Source organism: Andrena cerasifolii, chromosome 1, assembly GCF_050908995.1.
Source record: "Andrena cerasifolii isolate SP2316 chromosome 1, iyAndCera1_principal, whole genome shotgun sequence".
Taxonomy (NCBI): domain Eukaryota; kingdom Metazoa; phylum Arthropoda; class Insecta; order Hymenoptera; family Andrenidae; genus Andrena; species Andrena cerasifolii.
Window position 1 is genome coordinate 29,781,598 of NC_135118.1, and position 25,395 is coordinate 29,806,992.

At 44.6% G+C, this 25,395-nt stretch overlaps 1 protein-coding gene across 6 annotated transcripts in view; it reads right to left on the reverse strand.

Annotated features, from left to right (window-relative positions):
- Positions 1 to 25,395, reverse strand: part of LOC143374834 (serine/threonine-protein phosphatase 4 regulatory subunit 1) — a 224,313-nt gene that overhangs the window by 40,776 nt on the left and 158,142 nt on the right. The gene's annotated exons all lie outside the window — the stretch shown is intronic.

Consider the following 25,395-nt stretch of genomic DNA (forward strand, 5'->3'; position numbering starts at 1 on the left):
GTAGCACGGTTTTCCGCGGGAAAATAAACGTTCCCCGCGAACGAGTAGCGCGACGTGGCCCTCTGTCAATTTAGGGTCTCGAAATGCAGGGGAGACCGAGGTAGGTTGTAGCGAGGGGTAAATTGTAACGTAAGTAAAATCGTTTTTGAACGACAAATCTGGTAATCAACTACTGCATGCGAGAGCTGCTTCATGATATTAGAAACGTCGCGCAGTGATTTGTGTAGGAACAGTCTAGCGGGACGAAAGCAGCAGGTCGTATGTAAATCATGAGTTAGGCGGAAATGTTTATTATTTATTTGAAAAATTAATGAACCATGTGCTTTTTACCACCCTGAAAACTTTCACATCAGCCTCCAAGGGGCTTTTAAAACCGAAATTCGTATTCTGGGGTTTTTTAAAATGTAGAAAGCGAATGTGGACTGCGTTTTGTAGAGAAAAATTGTTTACCACCGCGTTATGCAGAATGAATTATACGTTTTAGCTCCTAACATCACCATTTTTTGAAGATAGAATTATTTTAATTGTGTATAAAAATTGTGTAGAGCTGCAAATATTTGCAGCTGTAACTTGTGAATGTGTACTCTATAAATAAATAAAACAAAACAGCATAACAGTTTTCAGGATATATGAGGTTCCTGGATATCTACAGTTTTTTCCAACGAAAGCTATTGAAAAATTTGAACATTTTTATGATTATATTTTAATTCTGTTTGTTGGAAATTAAAATACTCGTGGCTGAAGCTTGATTTACTACTTACTTGTACCTCTGCAATCCATTATTGAAAATACTGACAATTTAAATCGCGGTGCAATTGAGCACTTCTGATATATAATAGCTGATACTGACGCATTCTAACAATCGGTTACTAAGCGGCCGATTCACGTATGTTTCAGAGATCGTTACTTTTATGAAATACGTATAAAGTTGCGTGCCATATCATTCCGATGCCTCTGACTCAGTAGCTTGTGGTATGACCACGATCCGTTCATTTTGGAGGCTCACGATTTTGGACTTTTGTCCCGCTAGGGGTGCACAGGGAGCCGTTTTAGCGCCTAGCTGCGAGCAACCCGCCTGTCTGTCCCGATGCTAAGGTTAGAATCGGTCAGGCGAACTGCAGAAGTGTATATAGCTGGCTTCAAGTCATACCGAATGCAGTTCGCCTCACCGATTCTACCTTTAGCAAAGGGACAGGCGGGTTGCTTGCAGCTAGGCGCTAAAAACGGCTCCCTGTGCATCCCTGATGTAGGGGATTTCTTCCTGATTACAACGCAATTTTTGTTTGCCGCCCAAATTCACTCTAAGGGGTGTAACTGACCCCTGAAAATCCGGTTATTTTCCAATTTTGTGTTATAACTCATGAAATATAAAATAATTTTTTTACCAAACGCTAGATCTAATTAAAAGAAGTAACTTTTGTGTTGAAACTTTTTTTCTATCTCTTACAGTTCGCGAGTTATAACAAAAATTCGGAAATAGCCGAATTTTCAGGGGTTAATCTCACCCCTTTCGAGTGAATTTTTGCAGGAAACAAAATTTGCCCAAATTCACTCTAAGGAATGTAACTGACTCCTGAAAATCCGATTATTTTCAAATTTTGTGTTATAACTCATGAAATATAAAATAATTTTTTTACCAAATGCTAGATCTAATTAAAAGAAGTAGAAATAGCGGATATTTAAAATTGAAATCCTGATTTTTTCGCGTGATTTTTGTACGAAAACTATTTAAAGTTGAAATCCTGATTTTTTCCTGCAAAAATCACGCGAAAAAATCAGGAATTCAACTTTAAATACCTGCCATTTTGTTTTAACTTAATATTTCGGAAAATTCTCTCCGTCAACCTGAGGATACATTAATATACTAACGAAATCTTTTTTGTTTTCTGATTTTAAATAATCTAGTTCCGAATGGCAATGCTCACCGCAAAAGCAAATTTTTAAAAATGCTTCTTGGATGTCGCTTGTTATTTTATTATAAACCTAAATATTTTTCTCCGAAAAAATTACCAAATGTTCTTTAAATGTTGCTCTTTGAAACGCAAAAAGTTTTGTAAAAATATACGCTTCCGCTTGTTAAAAAAAAAATCACAAATATTCGCCTCTTTTTGGCCTCCTGACTAGGTACAACCCCTTAAACGTGGCCGTGCTTGGGAGTCGCGTTCGTAACGCAAAGGGTTCGTCTGCGATAATCGTCGCGCACAAATCAGTCAAGCAAGCAAGCAAGCAAGCAAGCAAGCAAGCAAGCAAGCATATCCCGTCACTCTTATCACTCGGAATTCCATGGATTAATTCGGCTACGGTTACTCCGGAGAGCTACAGGTGATCGATCGGCAGCGATCGCGTCGGAACGCGGCGCGGCTCTGAAAAGATTCGCGGCGCCTCTCGGCTCTCGCGGGGCGAGCAGCCTCGATAAATCGAAGGTGCGAGAGCGGCGAGACACGCGTGTGTGCCGTTCGGATACGTACCGGCCGAAAGTTTTGCCCGGGAGAGTCTCTCGTCTGGTGGCCATGAGGTCGATCGCACGTTGCGATTCGCGGGCGACCAGTTTCGCCCGGGGAGGCTTACAGAAAGAGCGCGCTCCGTTTCCTTTCCGCCAGTGGACGGTGCCGCTCTGGCCGAGGGAGCGGAGACGAAGAAGAGGAGTCTGGTAGCAGGGTCGGTCTCCGTGGCATGAAGGGACTCTAGAGAGAAGGAATGTTGTTGTTGTGCCGGGAGGCGGTTGCACCGGGGAGGCGGTGGGGTGCAACGACGCGGCTGGCGGCGTGGATCAAGCAGCTCGCGAGCTGGAGAGAGAGCGAGAGCGAAAGAGAGAGAGAGAGAATGGAGGGTTGGGAGGCGGAGGAAGACGGAGGGGTGAGGTGGTTGGACGGTGGAGGCGCAGGAGGGGAGGCAAAGTCAATGCACCGCAGGGGAATGCAACGCGCAGCGCGCGCCACGCCGCGCCAAGCAATACAGAGTCTACGTCAGAGTGCATTCTACCGCACTTTACGACTACACCGCGCTGTCCCGTATACGCGGTCCCGTCTCCTTTTCGTCGCCCTCCTCCCTCCGCAGGGAGGTAGGTTTCCTTTCAACCCGTTGGCGCGTCTCGTTCTATCGCAGGCGCGTGTCAGAGGCGAGCTCTTTCCGCTTGCCACTTGCAATTAGTCGGTCGCGTTTCTTTGGCCGTTGGACGGCTTTCAGGGTCACCTTTTAGCCCAGTTCCCGCGAACCGCCCAGCGCTACCCTGGGACACCGACGCGCGGTCCCCTGCAGTCGACGACGCTGGGGTGTTGCACCGCGATGCCGACGATACACGCGTCGATTCGCGAAGCCGCGAGTGGCGGAATTAATCTTCGAGCGGCGAGGCAAAGGCCGGTGCTGCTATCGCTTCTCTTCTCGAGCAATGCATCACGAGGCGATGCCGCGGCGGCGCGTGTTACGAGTCGACTCGAATCGAGTTCTCTCGCTAAACAGGGCGGCATGGAGAGCCGGAGGGTGGAGGAGGATGAGAAGGTCGCCCGGCGGTGGGTGGCGGAGCAGGCCGAGAAAGAGGAGTACCAGCGTGTAGACGGTTAATGCGGGACCGCGCCGCGGCGTGTAAGCGATAAAGAGGACCCAGGGGCCTGGACGCTTCGCGCTTTTGTCGGCCGAGTCGCGGCTGGTAAACAACGAGCCAAAGCGTATCGATCTCTCCCGTCACGCTGCACGTCGAAAGGCCCGACGATTTCTGTTGACCAGCCGCGCCGTTACGTGCCCCGTTCGCCGCGTTTCTTTCCCTCTATTATTCCCCTCCGCAGGAAACGTGCACGCGAAGCTCGCGGCGGAAATGGCCAGGTAAGAAATGGGAATGCAGCCGTAAATCGTTGCTATACGATGCGAGCGCGGAAATCGACGGATTTCTTTCAACGTTCCGTGCGACTTAATAGATATTGATTTTAAAAAAAGAAACTTCATACAGTCGATCAGTTATTCGTAGATTCGTACGCTCCACGAGGGAAGATCCCGAACCCGAAAATTCCAAAGACTCTGAAACTTGGTGAATACGCAGGCGATTTCTTCGGGATTACAGCGAGATTTTTGTTCGCTGCCCAAATTCACTCGAACGGGGTGGAATTAACCCCTGAAATATCAGCTATTTTCCGATATTTTTGTTATAACTCGTGAACTGTAAAATATTTTTTTTTTTGCCAAATGCTAGAGCTAAGTAAAAGAAGTAACTTTTGTCTTGAAACTTTTTTTCTATCTCTTGCAGTTCCCGATTTTGTGTTATAACTCGTGAACTGTAAAATATTTTTTTTGCCAAATGTTAGATCTAAGTAAAAGAAGTAACTTTTGTCTTGAAACTTTTTTTCTATCTCTTGCAGTTCCCGATTTTGTGTTATAACTTGTGAACTGTAAAATATTTTTTTTTGCCAAATGCTAGATCTAAGTAAAAGAAGTAACTTTTGTCTTGAAAGTTTTTTTCTATCTCTTACAGTTCGCGAGTTATAACACAAAATCGGAAATAGCTGAATTTTCAGGAGCTAATTTCACTCCCTTCGAGTGAATTTTTGCAGGAAACAAAAGTTGCTCAATTCACTCTAAGGGGTTTAACTGACCCCTGAAAATCCGGTTATTTTCGAATTTTGTGTTATAACTCATGATATATAAAATAATTTTTTTACCAAATGCTAGATCTAAGTAAAAGAAGTAACTTTTGTGTTAAAACATTTTCTCTATCTCTTACAGTTCGCGAGTTATAATACAAAATCGGAAAATAGCCGATTTTTCAGGGGTTAATTTTACCCTCTTCGAGTGAATTTGGGGAGCAAACAAAAATTTCGCTGTAATCTGGAGGAAATCGCCTACATATTCGCAAAGTTTCAGAATTTTTCGAATTTTTCGAATTTTGGGGTTCGGGACCTTCCCTTTGTTAGTGGCGTGAAATCTCGACGCGTCGTGGTTTCTTTCGCGATACATTCCTACCTATCGCTCCTATTAAATATCCCTCCGCGTTCGGCAACTCGATCATCGCCCAAGTCCACCTTTACCGGGACAGAGGAGGGAGGCACGCCGCGCGGGGCACCACGAAAACGCGCGCGTATTCGAGCACACGGCGCGGCGGAGAGCTGGCGGCGTGTGGTCGTCGTTCGTGCAGTGTTCAGTCACTCTCGGCCGTTCGCACTGCGCCCTCCATCCCACCTTTTTGGTCCCACATGCGCGTTCCGTCCTCCTCTTCGCCGCGTCTCGCAGTGCTTCCAAATCGCTAAAAAGCGGCGAACAAGCACCCTCGAAACGTACTTCAATTTAGTCAGAAATCGGAGCTCGGCGGTTTTTATAGTCGCTGATTAGGAATCTGAACTTCAAATTTTTTGAAACAAAATAGCGAATCCATTATTGCGGACGCGTAGGTATATCAGAAATATATCAAATTTGGTCTAAACTCGGTATTCTACATTTTTCGAGGTGGCTGATTATGAATCTGAAGTCAAAATTGAAAAAAAAAACAAATGATTGATCTAATATCACTGGTATAAACGTTGTTTTAAAGTTAATTTTTGCAAAAATTGATTATTTCCCGATTTTTTACTAAAACGATATAACTAATTCTAAAATGTCGAATTTAATATAACGATGTTAATTTCGAAACTTTTTTTTAAAAATTATTGCGAAAATTTTTGGAAAACAGAACATTTCTGCGTTTAGTAGGTCACATAGTTCAAGTGCATTTTCGAAAATAATAAAAGGAAACTATGGATTATAAGAATTGTTTGACGTAACGAATGCTCTTTTATTCATATACTAAATACACTTGGCACTTGAAATTTAAATATCTTAATAAACTGCAAAATTCCGCAAATTTTCTCAATTGGATATTATACTTGACATGTTACTTTATATCAAGAAACTTGTCACAGCGTGACACTCTGTGAAAAACATCTTTGTTTTTTCCTTCGGATTTATTAACCCTTGGTTAATTTTCTTTTTAATTTTTTTGTTTTGACTAGCCTGTAGTGTGATGTAACAACTTTATCGTGAAAGATACATATCCTAAGTATGTATCCCCTTCGACCGATTTTTACCACTGCAGACGTAGATGATTTGAAATTGTCAATTTTTAAAATTTTAATATGAAAATGCAATGTAGTAGGGTGGATTCTGGTACAGTCGCATCGGAAAGTAAGTTGGCACTTTTTAAAATCGCATAACTTTTTTAAAAATGGTCCAAACGACTTGAGTTTTTTTTAGAAGCTAGCGGAATTAGTTTTCTAGGTGACGTGTCTTTTTCAATTTTTTTTTGAGCCTGTAATGAAAATTCAAAAAACCCGTTTGTAGATTGAAGTAAGTTGTATGCATGTTGAACATTTCATCTAAATCGGTTAACGTTGCTCTGAGCTACACACCTTTAAAGATCGGAGAATAAGGGCGAAAATCGTGAAATTCCCGAAATCAGCGAGTTTTTTTTTTAAATTTTCATTACAGGCTCACAAAAAAAGTTTAAAAAAAACTTTTCTTCCTATAAATATATTTAAATTTTTCTTTTCGCGTATTAACGTGAACGAAACGACGCTAAAAAAAGTAAAACAAAAATTATATCTATATTAATTTATTACTTCAGAATGTGCGTTTGAAGAAGGGCCTGATTTAGGGCTGTTGAGGGTAACCTACCCCCTTAAGTAGCACGGAATTTCGTCAACTTCGGGCGACCTATATCTTACTAAGCAATCAGTTTAACATTTCAGCTTAATAAGCAATATTTAATAAATTCAAGCTGGCTTCGATGCACTGATCAATCATTTTGGCCAGCTTTTCGCCGGATGGCACCACTGTGCGTCTCTTTGAAGCGCTCGCTCGCGATCGCGTTGCCGCGCGATCGGTGTGCGTGACCGCACACGCCCGTGCCGCGGAGCGCTCGTTCTTAGACGTGCGCGAGCGAGCACGGGCACGGGAGAGAGCGAGAAGATCGAGCCACGCTCGAGTACAAAGTCCATGTACGTAGGTGCGACGATGTGCACGTGCGTGGCGCGTACGTGTGAGGGAACGCTGGAGTAGGAAGGGAAGCGCAGCGTGAGTAGCGTGTGTACGCGCGGCGGGCTGCGCATGCGCGACGCCAAGACCGAGAGGCGCACTGAATGAAGCCCCCCACCACCGTCGGCCGACGTACACGCACACAGAGTACGCGACGGGAACGTCGGCGGCCGATGTTACACGATGCGAACGCGGAGAACTTTAGCCGGGGGTTACGGCTTCGAAGTTTGCCGAATTCGGCCGACGACCGGAGGCGTTCGCGCCTCCCGATCGGAAAGAAGAACGAGAGCGTCGTCGCAACGTTCTACAGGGAGTGCTGCTCCCTGTTCTTTGATCCGACTGAGCGAGTAGTTTTGCAGTTCGATAGGTGCAGTTTACTAAGGCAGCGTGTCCCTACGTTATCGTCGATGTCGATAGCTCTAACGCGACGTTTCCACGAAATTGGCAAGGCTTAACCGCAGTTAGCGATCTGTTTACTAGGAGCAGGTATAAACTCGACGACCTTCGTGGGCATCGGAACGGCAGAGATTCCGAAGCGACTACTCGTCGGCTAGCCAGAAGCACTCGTCGACGTCCGTCTGCTGCATTTACCGCCGGCGGCGGCTTCCTCCGTTGCCGCGGCGTCGAGACGAGGCGCTACGAGAGGAAATTAGAAATTTGCTCGGCGGAGATGGTCGTAGGATTGTTATTGGATTCGTCACTGCGGGCTGCTAAGTAATTGCGCGCGGCAAGCTACCGGAGTAGGAACAATAGCCCGAGTCTCGGCCGTGGAAAAAAAGAGCGGTATATTGGCTGCGCCGGAAATATCTGCCCTCCGGCGTTATCCCCTATTGTTCTACGGCCAATAACGACCAACGCGTAACCGATCGAGGAAACAAATATGCGCGCGAGTGGCGTTTTGCCACGTAGGAGCAAACATTCGAACACTCGGCGACAGTGTTGCGTCGCGGATAGGTGGAAGGATAGTTAGAGTTGAGTACTAGGGCGAGCGATAGTATATAGGCGAAATTTTAAATCTGAATATTCAGTTGGCCTGGGTGCGGGATAGCTGTCTTTTGATTAACCGGATAGAACTGTAAAAAAAATTTGGAAAAATATTCATGTCTGCAGGTTCCTTTTTCTCCTAAAAATGAACATATAATCATATAATCATTTTTAGGGGAAGAAAGAACCTACAGACATGAATATTTCTCTAAAAAAATTTCTCCTAAAAATGATCATATTATTATATTGTTTCATTACTATCTGCTTCATATTTCATAATTCATATTTCATATTTCATATCTCATATTTCATTGTTGAATTAGTTTTAAGTATTTTTAGTATTAATATACGTAGTACTAATTAATGTTTAGTTTTACGTTATGGTTAGGCCTATTAACAGTTTATACTGCGGCCTTGCTTTTACTCGTCTTCACATTCTCTTTATGTACTATACCTTTGTTTTACTAGTAATAAAGACGAAATAATAATAATAATACGAATAATCATATAATCATTTTTAGGAGAAAAAGGAACCTGCAGACATGAATATTTCTCAAAAAAAAAAAATTTCTCCTTAAAATGATAATATTATTATATTGTTTCATTACTATCTGTTTCATATTTCATAATTCATATTTCATATTTCATATTTCATATCTCATATCTCATATTTCATTGTTGAATTAGTTTTAAGTATTTTTAGTATCAGTATACGTAGTACTAATTAATGTATAGTTTTATGTTACAGTTAGGCCTATTAACAGTTTATACTGCGGCCTCGCGTTTACTTTCTCCTTATGCACTATACCTTTGTTTTACTAGTAATAAAGACGAAATAATAATAATACTAATAATAATAATCATATAATCATTTTTAGGAGAAAAAGGAACCTGCAAACACGAATATTTTTCCAAATTTTTTTTCCAGCTGTGTTTGATTAATCAAAAGACAACTATCCCGCACCCAGGCCACCTGAAAATTCAAATTTAAATTTTCCGCTCCACCCTATTGAGTACGTTTCTTCGAAGGGCCAGCAGCTACGGCCGAAACAGAACGAAAGGGAAGGAAAAAGCCAACGAGACGAGCGAGATGTACGAAGATGTGGCGCGCGAACGGGGCGGTCGCGGCCATCGGCCGACATATGCCGGCTGCCGGCGGTGCGTGCGTGCAGCTGCTATATCGTCCTTTGGGTTTGGGTCGGTGGGTGACACGTTTCGCTCGTTGTACACGGCTGGTATACACACGCGGCAGCAGCCAATGGGTATTGATTTGTGGACTGAACGCGCCGCTCGGCTCACCCCTCCACCCCGGCACCCTCTCAGCCGTTCCTCACCCCTGAGCGTCGGCTCGCTGCTAAACAGGCTGGCCCGCGCGCGTCCATATAGATACACGCACGAATTCCGTGCGCGCACACGCGTCCCAGACGCGGCCCTGCATACAATTACGGCTTAGGTACACCCCCTTTCAGCGAGCCCCCGTCGGCAGCGAGCGCGCTCGCTCGCTTGCTCGCGCTAGCCGGGCTCCCACCCTCCTTATCCACGCACCGGTCGGTCGGTTCAGAGACCGCTCCCCACCGGCGCACCCCATCTACTGCAGGGGGGTTGACTGCATCCTTTGGGTGGGTCAGGGCCAGCGAGACAGAGAATCGCGGCGGGATTCGGCTAGGTCGAGGGGAGGACGACAAGAGAGAGAGAGAGAGAGAGCAGCGGAGAGTTCGTCAAACCTCCCGAGGTCCCTGCACCCTAACACACCGGTTGTTACGTTACATCACGCACCCCTCCGCCGATCCGGGGGAATTCCTCCGTCTCGCGGAATGCCGCCGACCGTGGAATCCGTTGATACTCGTCCACGCGAAGCGCGATCTCGGTGGCCGGACCGACGGAGATATCACCGTTCCGTTTTTCCTTTCTTCCGAATAGTTCGCGAACCTCGAATCCCGAGCATCGACCGGGCCCGATCGACGACGAGCTATGCGCGTTTAGGCATGCCGACGTAAACGGCACGGTACGTCAACATATTCGTCCACGCTGCTAGAGAGAGAGAGAACGACGTACAGTGTGTAGCTATTAGAAAAGAATAAGAAACACTTGCACTGAAAGCAGGAGGAAAAAGGTTTCGCAAAGAAATGGCAGGATTCTGGTCACCTTGCCAGCAAGGTTGCGCATACCACGGCCCTTTCCTTATAGGTACACAGCGAGGAGACGCGTACGCGGCGCACATACCGGGCCGCAAGGACACGGCCGGTCCAAACACTCCGGTTCCAAGGGGTGAACGCTCGCCCCTGGAGGGTGGAGTGACGAAAGGAAAGCCGGAGGGGAGGATCCGCGACGATGGGAACGACCGGCGGCGCGGGACGTCCGGATAAAAGGGATGGGATACCTCTGGGCGAGGGTATGCGCAGCGAGCAGACGCCCGTCTTCTCTGTCCGAGAACGAGAAAGCGGTAGAGGAAGAAGCGGCTACGGGCGGAGGAACGGCGGCAGGGGGAAGTGCACGGCCGAAGTAAACAAGTGGAAGCAGTGGAACGGGACGGGCACCGGTCAGTGCGGTGCATTTGGTGCATTCCTGCAGTCTGCGCTGCTGCGGCCCGATGGAGAGAGCGGGAGAGCCAGCAAGCTGCGGAGAGCGGAACGGAGACAGAGAGAGAGGGAGGAAGACGTAGAGAGCGGGCAGGAGAGAGGCTGGGCGAGGGAGCGAAGGAGAGAGAGAGCGAAGGCACTGCAACGCGGCACGCCACTTTGGACCGACGGACGCAAACCGCATTCCCGGCCGTGACCTTCGCTAGGACATCGCCACTGCCCCCACCCCCACCCGACACCACTCTCTACCCCTTCTACGCGGCCTGATCCTCGGCTCCCTCCCGCGGACGGCAATCGTCTTTCTTTCTTTCTTTCTTTCTTTCTTTCTTTCGTTCTTTCCTTCCTGCACCCTCCTGACGTCCAACCAAGCGTCGAACCCTCTCTCTCTCTCTCTTTCTTCCTCCCTCCGCGCCGTCTCGCTCGCATCCAGCCGATCGAACAGAGCGTGGAATCCACGCAGCATCCACAACGTCTCTTTCTTTGTCGCTTCTTTCCCACCCTGCGGAGGCGCGCGGCTCTCCTCGCGGCAGATAGCCGGCCAGCCGACTCTCCATTTGGTCACGAGTTTCCCTCCGCGTAGCTAGCTGGCCTTCCGCGGCGACCCACGAGGTGCGAGACTTTTTTCCTACGTACGGTGTTGTCCTCCGCTCCCTCGCTCCGCGTCCTCGGCCCGAGGTATCCGCCGCAGTTCGGAGCAACTAAATCCGTTGGTGACGAGCGGCGCGAATGATATGATTCACGAGCTAAATATAGGGCCGTGGAAGGACGGGAAATCGAGACGAAAGTCGAGAGCCCAGGGTTCGGAAACGAGGTCTTTGGCGCGGGACAAAGTTGCGACGGCTCGACATCCCGATTCCGCGGCGTTTTCGGCGGATCTGCCTGGAAAATTCGCAGGTAAACCACCCGGCGGAATTTTATCTCGAAACTAGCGATCTTAAACCTTGTGAAATTCTGCGCGACGGTCCGTCGGCTGAGAGTCAGGGAGTCACGGTCGACTTTTAACTCCGTACTCGAATCAAGTGATCTAGCGTTGGTATCCTTCGCAGAGTAGGTACCTATCCAGCGAGAGGAAGGAGGGATCACCTCGGCGGGATTTTTAAAGGTGTATTGGACCTATCTTCAGAATGGTAGCAAGTTGAAAATTTGTGAGATTGCTCTGCCTAATCTTACCGATGCGCTACAAAAATTTTAAACGAACTCTCTGAATTATTGCTGAGTTATAACGATTTTAATTTTCACTGATTGCACGCGTACTCTTATGGAAAGAGACGACACCTTTACAGATAAAACAGCGGAAAAAATGTTGAAGAAATAGGACAATTGTTTTCATTTTTTTTTTACATGTAGTATAAGGGTAGATGAAAATATCTGCCGAGTTTCAATTGTTTTCGCTGCACCGTTTTAAAGAAATAAATTATAACTTGAGAAAATTGTGAATCCAGGACATTTTCAGTGGCAAAAGTTTAGCGAGTAATGCTTGAGAAAGCATTTGTAAAGTGAAAAAAAAATATTATTCTAGGAGTAAAAATTAACTGCAACTGTCGTTCGAGTTCATTATATCTAGAGACGCGGTAGCGTCTCGACGCCAAGTCAGGAAAGAAAGTATAGGAAAGACACCCTGTATATGTCCACCGCTATTCCAACCTAACCTGAAACTTATTTCATTAATATCTCATCACGCCTGCAATATTTCCTAAATTTAAAGGCATTTTTCTTATGTAAACCGCGTATAAGCTTTCGAATAAGACCAATTTCAATAAAATCATTCTCTATGCAAACTATCTTTGTAAAAAGAAGTGAGATCTCCATAAAAAACTTGAGAAAAGTAAAAAAATTACGCCAAGTACGTGAAATTAAATAAATCACAAAAAATAGAAGATAATAATAATTATAAAATAAAAAAAGATGTGAAATCAAAATGAGCTGCACATACATAAAGGTAATGATAAATACAAATAAATATTTTAATACGAATAAACATTTTATTCAAAATACTTGGCGCTGCGTCCCGAATTGGTGCCGCTAAACTGAATAAATATGTATAAATTGCATTAATCTTCTTCTTTCTTTCTTGTGTGTGCGTTCATAAATGTGTATATGTGTGCGTGTGCATATGCTACGTATGATATTAGAATTAAATATATGTAGAATAAATCTGACTGCGTTTTTAATATGTATATATTTATGTATTTTAGATTGTAAGGGAGTTATAGTAAATTATTAATACGAGGACAATTAACATTTTTTCTGTTTCGCAGCGCCAAGTATTTTGAATAAAATATTTATTCGTATTAAAATATTTATTTGTATTTTTCTTTACCTTTGTGTACTTGCAGCTCATTTTGATTTTACATCTTTTTTTATTTCATAATTATTATTATCTTCTATTTTTTGTGATTTATTTGATTTCACGTACTTGTTGTAATTTTTTTACTTTTCTCAAGTTTTTTATGGAGATCAAGACTCACTATGCGTAACACGAAGATATTCAAGTATTTCAAGTTACATATACTTCTGTCTAACATTGCACGTCCCATACATCCCTAGCTTACAATCGACGATCATCGAGCGTGACACTGGCGCAGTCGTAATTTCTTTCCGCGATTCGTTCGTTAACGCAGTCTCAGCTCCCCTCCTCCTAGCCCAAAACAGAGCACACGCTGATACCTTGAGAGCGTTCCACCCCTAACAAAATTAAATGCGACCGATAGCGTCCGGAAAAAGCGACGCGGATTTTCGGGGGAAGCCACGTGCGAGCCGGGAGAACGAGCGACGCTACTTCAGAGGAGCCGTTTTTAATTTCCTGCCGTGGCGAGGCCAAAGACTCGGGACACCAAAGGCTCTAACCGTGCGGGCGCAGAGGAGCGGGGCAGCAGCGGAGGGATGAGAAGAGAGAAGCGAGAAGCCAAAGAAAAGGAGAACGGAGGCACGGGAAGGGGGACCAACCCGGGGCACGGCCCTGGAGAAGAATTTCAGAGAGTCCTCTTCTCTCGCGCTCCTTCTCTAATTTACGAGCGGTCGCCCTGAATTCGGGCAAATATTTGTCCAGCGCGTCCGACTAACGGGCGTACATGAGAGAAAAAAGGGCGTGGGTGGCGAGAGAGCGAGGAAACCGGGTAGAGCGACAGAGCAGCGGCGACAGTAGGGGGGGATATCATTCATAGTTTCTCGAAAAGCGTCCCCTCCCTCCCTGTGCCCGTCAACCGAATATTTTTCCCTGCCGCGCGCGTTATATACCTGTCGCACCTCTCCTACCATCTTTCTCTTTCACCGCCGCGGTCCCCGGGCCCATCCTCCCGCCGCGCGCGCCACAGTTCCATCCATCGGCCTTGCATCCGAGCGCCGAAAGAGTCTTTGAAGCGGCCCGCCCCAGGAGTCTAGCCGGAAGCACCTACTGGAAAGTATTCATCCGAGAGGGAAGAAGAAGGCGAGAGAAGACGAGTACCTGGAAGTCGTGTTAACACGCGCTGCTGGACGCTACAAGCCGCTCCAATTAGCATCTTCTTTTTCTCCTTCGACTTCTTTCGCCTTCTCTCCTCGCGCCTCCTCTCGGCTTCCTTCCCAGCCTGGTTCGCGCACGACCGGCGAGCACCTGTTGAACGGATACTCGGGAGACGCTGCGCGGATAGCTGCCAGGTGTCCCAATACGGATTCTAATTGTTTTCTCTACGCTGCTCGTCGATCGAACGCTAAACGTCCACGGACTCGTTTTCTAAACGATCGTCGCGCATCGGCTGGCAAGCTGGCCCAAAACTCAATTTTCCGAGTATATAACAGCTTTTTGATGTTACAGCAGATTTGTTGTGCATAAATCAGGGAATCAAATGCCGCTTGAATTTCTTAAGTATCCTGATTAGTTATTGAAATATAGGCCGACGAAGCTGACGAAATTCCGTGCTCCTCAAAAACGGGAAAATGGGACATTTTTAATGTGCCAGAGAAAGTTTACTTGAAAAGATCCATGTGTGAAATAGTTTATCATTAAAGTAGGTGTTATAAGGTGAATGTCCCAATTTCTGCTGGTTTAAGAGGTAACTCGTCGTAAAGGAGGTGTAAAAAATTTGTTTGTGATGAAAATTTGCAGAGTAATTGATTAATTCTTTAGAAATAAATCAACCAGTCGACAACTATTTGAGAAAGATATTTCAAGATGTTTAACTATTAGTAATTTGTAATTAAATATGTAATGCTCTAAATGTCCGCATTTCTGCTCATGAAAAACAGCAATGTACAGTGAGTAAAAAAAGTATTTGGACGGTTTTTAAAATCGCATAACTTTTTTAGAATTGGTCCAAACGACATGAGTTTTTTTTAGAAGCTAGAAGGAGTAGTTTGCTAAGTGATGTGTTTCGCCGTTTTGAAAAAAAAATGCATTTGGACGGAATAGAAAAAAAAAATTGTCAAGGTCGTTGTTTAACTTTTTTTTGTGAGCTTGTAATGAAAATTCAAAAAACCCGTTTGTAGATTGAAGTAAGTTACATATGTACCTAAAATTGCATCAAAATCGGTTAACGTTACTCTGAGCTATAAACGCTTAAAGATCGCAGAATAAGGTCGAGAATCGCTGATTTTGGGAATTTCCGCGATTTTTTTCTATTTTTTTCTATTCCGACCAAACGCATTTTTTACAAAACGGCGAAACACGTCACTTAGCAAACTAATCCTTCTAGCTTCTAAAAAAAACTCATGTCGTTTGGACCAATTCAAAAAAAAGTTATGCGATTTTAAAAACCGTCCAAATACTTGTTTTACTCACTGTATGTATTGCCCCAAGCTCGTGCAACACTCGCGCAAGTGTTTAAATAATTTAGAATTATTTCGTTGCAAATACAGTACAAACGTAACGCATATAATAGAGTAGATGTACCGTTTCACTGCACTGTTTTTTGCCATGTGCATAATTATCTTATTTTTAAATTGCTTGCAGATCATTATTATATGGAGAATTTCAAATCATAAATATTTCGTTTAGAATACCGCCAGAAATATAAGCTTACATTTATCGCTTACACGGGAAAATATTATATTTTTTCAAGAAGTGGCCAAAACTTGTGCAATACCTTAAAGTGTCCACAAATGGCGCATCTACCCTAATAAGAAAAATACGAAATGAGCAGAAATGGGGACATGAGCAGAAATTGGGACATTCACCTTAACCGTAAACTTTGCACAGAAACAAAGTAAAACATCTGTGAATTTACCCCTGGGATTCCCTTCTGAATGTGTCGTTTTCAGGGGTTTGCCGTTTTTTTTTAGCGATTTGTAACCACTGTGCGCTCGCGACCCTTGGCGGCCAGGGTGTCAGATGTTCGTTCCTCTATCGATAGGTAGAAATCATTGATTTCGATATTCCATCGAAGCTACGCGTACAGGGAGATGGCGAATGTTTGAAGGAGTATGTGCCGTTCGGTACGGCGATTAACACTTCTGGGGTGATACTATGACGTCTATCCAAGCGATAAGTTCACGGAGTCAAGTGCACGCTTCATTGGTTCGTAATCTAGACGGAGATGTATAGACGCTTTGCGTCGCGGGGCATCGGCGAGTTTCCTCCCCGTTCGCACCTCGAGCAACTTTGCGAAACAGCCTGCAGGGGTTCCGAACTACGAGCACCATTGCCCGGTAAAAACTCGTAACCCGATAAAACCTTTGGGGAGTCTCTGAAACTCCATTACCGCGACAGTGATACGCCAGCTTAACCCAGGTCCATTACTATGGTGCAGGATTCAATCTGCTCGATCACTCGAGCACGGTGTAACGACAAATTATTAAAAAAAGTTTAAAACCCACTTCAAAAGAATAGAATTGCACGGAAAGGTGAAAAATAAGTTTCTCCCTTATTTAATCTATGACTCTCCATTTTTTTTTTATGTCGGAGCTTCTTCATTTGCACCGCGTAAATCTGGCGCCGACTTAAAAAAGTGGAGGGTCATAGATTAAGTAAGGAAAATTATTTTAAAACTTATTTTTCACTTTTCAGTGCATTTTTATTTATATGAAGTCGGTTTTAATTTTTTTTACTTTTTTTTAGTTATTTAAGTTGTATAACTACATTTATTTCAAAGAATACGGACAGGTTCCAATAATAATGAAACAGATTTCTTATTTTTAGAGTAACTTCGAAATTACTTGACCGATTTCGATAATTCTTTCTCCACGACCTAAGTTGATTGAAGCTAAATTAAATGCAACGAGTTTCACGGAAAATCGGTCGAGTGGTTACGGAGAAATTCTAGGGCAAACATAATACATACTAACGTACATACATAGGGGAAAGTCCTACAGTACCGGGCAAAGCTAGATCTCGCTTCCAATGTTAGTTAATTGCACTGCCGATGGAGAAATAAATAAATAGAGGAAGAGCAGCATATTTGGAATAGTGTTGGTAATTTGGAATACCGAGGTATCTAATAAACTACTAACGCTATCTAATTTGTAACATCGTAGTTAATAGGTGCTAATGGCCTGTTAACTAATGACGTTTGTAGATGTACCGCCACTTTAATATTTTCGACTTAATCTACAGAATAAGAAAACGTCAATCTGCAGAATAAGAAAACGTCAATCTGCAAAACTTTTGCAGCAAGTATTCAATCGTTCCAATCATGATTGGAATATGTCGCAACTTTAGAGTTAAACATTAAATTTAATCTACTCAGCTGCATGTTCCTTCTATGGTTGCCTGTCAGTTTTGCGATAATTTCGAGAATACAAAGTGTGACATGAAATTTTAGGTTTCAATGCCATGCTGCTTCGGAGCAGAAGAAGAAATTCGGAATACCGAGGGTGAAGGTAATTTGGAATATTCTGAAGCTTATCAATGCTTTTGTTTCACATATTGAATATCAGTTTATTATAAGCACTGGTTTATAACAAATAAAAGTAAACTCCGCTTACAACGCTTTAGCTACAGGAGGTCTGAATCGCACGCTTGTCCTCACGGAAGTGAAGCGAAGGCTGAGCATTCCGTGGGATCGCGCTATCGGGTTCGCGAAAGTTCGATGACGGTAGTATATGCGCGCCAGTGTTCAAACGTGCATGTCACACGTTCTCTACATATTCAGTTTCAGAATTTTTTGAGTTTTCGGGTTCGGGATCTTCCCTTGTCAGTGGTAATAAAATAACAATGTCACAAGAGTTGTTTCAATATAAAATATTAATTTCTTTCTTTCATATTTTAATAACAAACTGAAAATGTTTTCAACTTAAACATAAATTATAATGTACTTGTAACATAGTGAAATTTAAACAGAAAATAAAAATCGCTTTCTGAATAACAAAATAACAATTCCCTTGTGAGTGCATCATTTATAAAGAATCATTCAACGAAGATTTTTTGCAGTGCATCAAATGCAAGGGTTGGGCTCACGAGCACTGTACAAACCAAGAAAATATCGATCATTTTGTCTGTCATATTTGTAGACTGGCCTAAATAAATGTTCCATTGTATGTTTAAATATTTTTACTAACATTATTAATTACTAAGACTTTAAAACCTACTAAGTAGTTGATCGGTGCTGGACGACAATTTTTCTTTCGCTGCGAATTGCAACTTATTTATTCCAGCGAATTATTAATTCGCAGGATAAAATTTAAGAAAACCGATTTATCTCCTTTTATTAACCCTTAACTGGTATCCTGGGGTCGCTCATGACCCCAAGCACCCAAAGTTCGATGTACAATTTTCGGTTGTCTGAGTCGGTAAACTGAATTTCTAATTAATTTTATAATAATAGTTTAACTTTCTACGCTTCTATTATCACCTAAGATGAAAATATTCATAGTGGTTGCTCTAGTGTCGACTTTAGAAATTTCTGTGCCCTTTTTTATTTGGGGTCTGCCACGACCCCAGTATACCAGTCACGTTTGCCAAAAACAGTATACCAGTTAAGGGTTAAGCACAATTTGTCCTACAAATTCCCTTTCCTGAAATTTGATTTTTACCAACAACAGCCCAAGTTAAAATACAAAAACACATCGAACTGTTAACCTCTTTCTCTTTGAAGTCGGTTAAGAATTGCATCCAACAGATGTGCCTCGTATAACGAAATTCAGATTAGCTGAAGCTGCACCTTACAGAGAAATACCTAAATCGAATTGAACGACTCGGGAAGTGGCCGCACAATTTGGAAACGAGCCTTATCGATCCGACGAAGGGAAAGAAGACGAGCAGCCCCCTTCGAATGCCCTCGATTTAGGCCTCGCGCCTATTTCACCCCACCCTCGCAGGTATTTTTATAGCCGGCCAGAAGAAAGGCTGCGGGGCTCGCGAGCAACGCGGTGCAGCCGCGGCAACCCTCCGTGCACGCATGGTTTCGCTCCCGCTGGGCGAGATACGTCGGCATCCAAATAATTCGGTATGCGCTCGTGTGAGATATGAATGAGAGGAGTGGGTACGGCGTGGCGTTGTTTACTGTCTGGCAGGGACGGAGTGGAAGAAGCATCCGCGTGCACCGACGAAAAACGAGAGACGGATGGTGGGAAGAGAAGCGGAGAAGAAGTCGAAGGAGGAGCGAGGGATTTAGCGGAGCCGGGAGAGCGAGGAGGGCAGAGAGAACGAGAGAGCACTGAAGGCGAAGCAGAAGAAGAAGAAGAAGAAGAAGAGGGGAACCTGGTACGAGGACGGGGACCGGGCCCAGGATTCGAAGAAAGAAGAAACGAGGAGTCAACGACCCAACGAGAAGAGCCGTCTCTCTGCGTAAAGGCGCGCTCGAAACCCTGCACCCTGCTGGCTCGAGAACCAGCGCAAAGTCCTCGGCTATCACCGATTGATAGCCAATGAAACTCGACCGTAGCTCAAGTCCCAGAGAACTCGAACGTCGAAGGAAATCACTCCCAAACTCGTTGTGCGCTTAATTCCTAACTTCCTAGGCCTCGAATCCACGCGCTTGAAAGATGCCACGTGACTGGTATAAGCCGCGAGAAAGAAACCATCCGACGAGCCCGAGCGTCATAAAGTCATCAGCCTCCAGCGTTCCTTGATCGAGTGGAAAGCAACGAGCTGGAACCGCGATAAATCATAGCAGATCTGCACCGATGGTCACCCCGCAAGGCTGCGCGTTGCGTCAGTGCCGCCGCGAGAAAGGAAAACTACGTCCGCGAGTTTCTCGCGCCGATTTGCGTCACGAGCTTCGACACGCGCAACCTCGAGGGCACAACGGTCTCGTAACGCCTGGATTTACTAGCAACGAATGTGTTCCTTTTTATCGACACCGACCTCTGCATCCTCCGCCGTATCGGTTATACAACCCGCAGCACAGCAGAGAGTCGCGTCTCGTTAATACCGCAGGATCCGCGATTTCAAACAGCAGAGAGGAGTAGCGCACGCGACAGAGCCGCCCGGGGACGTTTCGCGCCAGCGTTCTCGACCGCGAAGGCGCGCGCGCAGTGGTCCCTCCTCCTCCTCGAATCCTATGAATGATCGTCGTTGTCGTCGATCTCCTGACGTCACGGCGGCGGTCGTGTTACGACCGTGCGACCGTTATGTGACCGATTGGCACACGACCGCGGCAGCACCTGTGCGCACGCGGCTGCGGCTCTGCTCTTCTGCTTTCCCATGGCAGCGGGATTCGTTAGACCACCTCCTGTCCCAATGCGCTCGGGCGAGGTGGAGGGGCGCGGCAGAGCTCGCGCGAAATTAATGCTGGGAACGGCGCGCTCGGTTAATTTGGGCCCGAAAATTCTTCGCCGGGTGCTGGATGAGGCCGCTGCCGCTAGGCACTCAGGGGATCGGAATCTGTAGGCCTCGCGGGGGAAAAGCGCTTACGCACGAGCGATCGATAGCCGCGCGTGTCTTGCCGCTGATCGACGACGACGCGGGGCGTCAGGCCGCCGAAAAAATTCCGAATCGGCGCGCTTAAAGGCACGCCGGTTTCGGTGAGTGGGATTGATATGGAGATTAAAAGGGAGGGGTGGGGTCCGAGCGCGAGAGATCGAGCCGGAGCGCGAGGTGGAATGGGACGGTCGTGGTGAAACAGAAAGAGAGAGAGAGAGATAGAGACCAAGACATCGCGCGGTAAGCAGAGAGAGACCCACGGAGGAGAAAGAGAGAGGAGGAGGGAGGGCAAGAGGGTCAGTAGCTCTGCGTTCTCATGCATTCCGCTCTGTCATGGCGGCCAGCGACTCAGACACGCTTCGTCTGTCCTCGTTGTGCATGCACTCCGGGGGCAACGTGCAGTTCGTCCTCGTTCCGCCCGGGCCCGAGGACAGAGAGAGGAAGGGGTGCCGTGGAGCAGGGCTAGGGAAGTGGCAAGACGGTACAGATGGGGGTGGGGTACGGAAAGACGGAGGGGAGCGCCCACCGCGCTAAATGCTCCTCCGCGGCGAAGGCGCGCGCGCGCGCGCGCGCTCCCTCGGGCCCCCCTTTTTCCGTCCAGGCCCTTCTGTTGCGCGACGTAAACAAGCCACGGGCCACGTTTTATCGAGGCAATCCGCGGCGTAATCTATGGCCCTTCAGATTCGATACGTGACGGCTGCGAGGGCTGGAATATCTTTGAGAATTCCGGTCACCATTCACTGTTTACGTAGATAACATCGGGAGCTTAATGGGATTAGGTGAGTACGGCGATACTTTGACGAGAAGGAACTGGAGTGTAATTCCGGGTTAATCAACTGTCGGCGAAGTACAAATATTTCGAAACCCTGAATCTACTTTGCTGGTGATAAAAAGCTATGAGTGGGAAGTCTAAGGTAAATGTACCAAATATTAATTATTATTGAGCTATGTATATCAATCGGGCACAATATATTGATTAGTTTGTGTTATATAATCCTTAAACTTTATACTCTAAAAATGATTTTGATAAATATTATGTTTGAAACACTTAAAAAATTGTTTGGAATCTGTACAACTTTTTTTTATATAGTACCACCTTTTTCTTATTTTCTTAACGAACTTTAGAATAAATAACAATTCTTTTGGTATTATAATAATTTCTGACGGTGAAATTTAGACACTGGGCTAATCATCTTTTTACTAGTCATGCATTGGTACAAACGTATTAATTGAATTCTTTGTTTTTTTATATGCCAGAAATGTAAAAATGAATGTAAGACAATTTTTTTTTAAATAAAGGAAGATCCAATCTACCTATTAAATTCAAAAAAGCTTAGGATAGCATTAGTTTTTTACGTGATATCGGCAATACATTCTTCTGGTGGTCTTAGCTGGCCAGTCATTGGTACATTTACCTTATAGTGTTCGCATGAAAACTGACGCGTCGCGTCGGTAGTTTAGTATTTCCCTACAGCCCGTAGCCTTTCACGGCTCACCCGAGGCGCGATCGTATTTCGACGACGTCACGGAAATTCGCGATCAAGGGAAACGGCGAGAACGGGCAGGGAGAGGGGGGCGGGCAGCGTGCGAGAGGCGCGAAATAATTCAGCGATCAAACGCAGCCGCGGGACTGCAAGAGGAGCGCGTTTGACGATTTCGGGACGGGCGGCAGCCGTAAACACGACGCACAGTGGGGGCTGGAGAGGAAAAAAGTCTTAAAATGATAGTTGTATTTTTGTGTATCCATCGCTGTATCCTGATAGCCAATCGACCAACGTATCTAACCTATATTATGTTAATTGCAAAGAAAAATTCATCTGAAGTTGACCTTTCGTATTCTAACGGGAAACGTGTCAATATTCGTACCAGATTGTCGATTTTTTTCTGAATTACCCTAGATGTTTTTATATTTGTACCTCATGTATTTCGAATGTGTATAGTCTCAGCTTATTTGTGACATAAATACTTTTCGAAAACTCTTCACCGTAATCCTACTATACAACTTCAAATGAAACTACTTAGTATTTCAAGTTTTCATGAACTCTTTTAGGTTTATAAAAAAAGCTCCGCCTCCCTCCGGGCTCTAGATAGTACTAATTGAAAGCAGATACCATCTACTAACAACCTTCCAAAAATTGGCTGCGTATATTTGCGAGTTTGGCTGTTACTGATACATAATCACAGGAGTGCGCTGCGCATGCGACTTCGCAGAAACTCATCACATCAGCATTTCTCGTTTTTTTTTGCATAGTTTCTGTTTTATATTACTTTTTGATAGTTTTAGTGTGTATGGACAGTAATATTAACAACATTAAATAAACGATAAAATAACAATAGAAATTATAAGTAAAGTATTGTTACCATAATCGATACAGAGAAAACATATTTCATAATTATTTACTAATACTTATATAACATTCCTTTTTTCATTATAAATTAAAATTTTGAGATTTTGAGATTTTGAGATTTTGAGATTTTGAGATTTTAAGATTTTAAGATTTTGAGATTTTGAGATTTTGAGATTTTGAGATTTTGAGATTTTGAGATTTTGAGATTTTGAGATTTTGAGATTTTGAGATTTTGAGATTTTGAGATTTTGAGATTTTGAGATTTTGAGATTTTGAGATTTTGAGATTTTGAGATTTTGAGATTTTGAGATTTTGAGATTTTGAGATTTTGAGATTTTGAGATTTTGAGATTTTGAGATTTTGAGATTTTGAGATTTTGAGATTTTGAGATTTTGAGATTTTGAGATTTTGAGATTTTGAGATTTTGAGATTTTGAGATTTTGAGATTTTAAGATTTTAAGATTTTAAGATTTTAAGATTTTAAGATTTTAAGATTTTAAGATTTTAAGATTTTAAGATTTTAAGATTTTAAGATTTTAAGATTTTAAGATTTTAAGATTTTAAGATTTTAAGATTTTAAGATTTTAAGATTTTAAGATTTTAAGATTTTAAGATTTTAAGATTTTAAGATTTTAAGATTTTAAGATTTTAAGATTTTAAGATTTTAAGATTTTAAGATTTTAAGATTTTAAGATTTTAAGATTTTAAGATTTTAAGATTTTAAGATTTTATAACCAGGGGTAGGAACCCTAACCTGTACTCGGTTCGGTACTCACAAGGGAAGATCCCGAACCCGAAAATTTAAAAAATTTTGAAACTTTGTGGACACGTAAGGAATTTCCTCCTGATTACAACACAATTTTTTTTGCTGCTCAAAAACACACTAAGGCGGTGAAATTAACCCCTGAAGCTTCGGCTATTTTTTTATCTTATTTTCTAACTCGCAATCTATAAGAGATAGAAAAGAAATTTCAAGACAAAACTTACTTTCTTTAATTAGATCCATCAAATGGTAAAAGTTTTATCAATTGTTTAAACAATTAGAAAAAAGCTATAAACAAAAATATTAATGAATGTTTTCAAAAAATCCTTGTTTCACGTGAAATATGAACTGGATGTTTAAATAATTATGAAACACAATGTTTACGGTGTTTATTACCATTTCATTAGTTAAAAATGCATCGATTTAATTAATGTCCCTGTCCATATAACCGTCGGCTATTAACAAATAATATAAAAAAAAGGTACTCAAAAATATCGGGAAACACCGAAGTTACGAGAATTTTTCCGCGAATCCTACGTTACGTGCCCCACTGTGCGACGTGGCGCGACGCTTTTATTGCCGGCACGCTAACCACGATCGCGTATTTAATCAGCCCCGGCTTTGTTGGACAAAAATATCCGACGACGGGGGCACCGTTTTCGAACGGCTGGTTCCGGGAACGAGCGGAGGCGGGAGAATCGGTTCGGTTGTAAATCGCGAGCGCGGCTGTTAACGCGGCTACCGATTCGGCTAAGAAAAATCCGCGGGCAGTCCCCCTGCCCTCCTCGCAGGGGAAAGCGTGAATGGTGATCGCCGGGAAACGAGAACGGTGCGAGCGCGAGAAGAAATCGAAACGGAGGAACGAGGGGGGGGGGGAGCCGAGTGTGGATATCCTCGCTCGGTAACGCGGGTGTACTATCGTATATCTTCCCACACGAGGGCGGGAACCGTCGTCCCGCGAGGAGAGGCGGCAGAAGGGCGAGAAGGGCCCCACTAACGCGCGCGACCGCCGACAATGATGCGGAGAAAGGGCACATGAATGCCTCGTGTTATGCGCTGCGTGTTTGCACATGCGCGGGAGCGATGAACTTGAGAAGAAGGCCTCCGAGAGAGTCTTGCCTCCGCTTCTGGCCTCCCCGGGCTGGCTTCCAGGACTCGCGGTCCACGTCGTGCCCGGCGCATCCTTCGCAACGTTTTTCCAACCGAGCAATTAATCTCGTTCGTAAATCTGAATAATTAAGCGACCTCTTTGCGCGCCTTCGTTGCTCCGCGTAAACTCGAGGCATCAACAACGGGAAGAGAGAAAAAAAATTAAACGAGCAGAGGTTCTACGAGAGTTGTTTTCAAACTCTTGTCGCAAAAGAGACTCGTTTCGCCAGCGTGTCAAGGTACAGACGGAAGAGTCCCGAGAAGGCAAGGAACACGGAGGTCGCGGTTGGAGCGCGATCGGCACCGAAGACGACATTCCACCGGTACCTGTCCTTAACTCAGCCTCCTACAGTCCGCGGCAACCGAGCCACCCAACTGTAATGCCTCGCGTGCGCTGGTGGCTCGGGGCAGCCAGTAACAGCAGGCTGAGATCGGAATCGGTGAGAACGCTCGATGACGAAAACGGGAAGCGCACGGAACGGTTCGGTACTGTTTCTCGATCCTCGCCCGCTGGAACGTTCTCGACACTCGCGCGACAAGCAGAAATGGGAGGCATCGGTGTGCCGAGGAATGCGACGGATATACTTGCACGTACGCGCGCGCCTGTATGCGGCTTGCCATTGAAAGTAACCGTTCGAGTCGCGATTATTCATATGTTACGCAAGCAGTTATATTTGCCGCTGTGGAGCGTTGTTGCTGCGGTTCCTCGCTCCGTTCGATCGTGCCGACCCGTTTTCGCTACGGAACGAGTAATTCCTTACCAAAAAAGAAAAATAAATAACTAAAAAAAAATAAATTATTTCG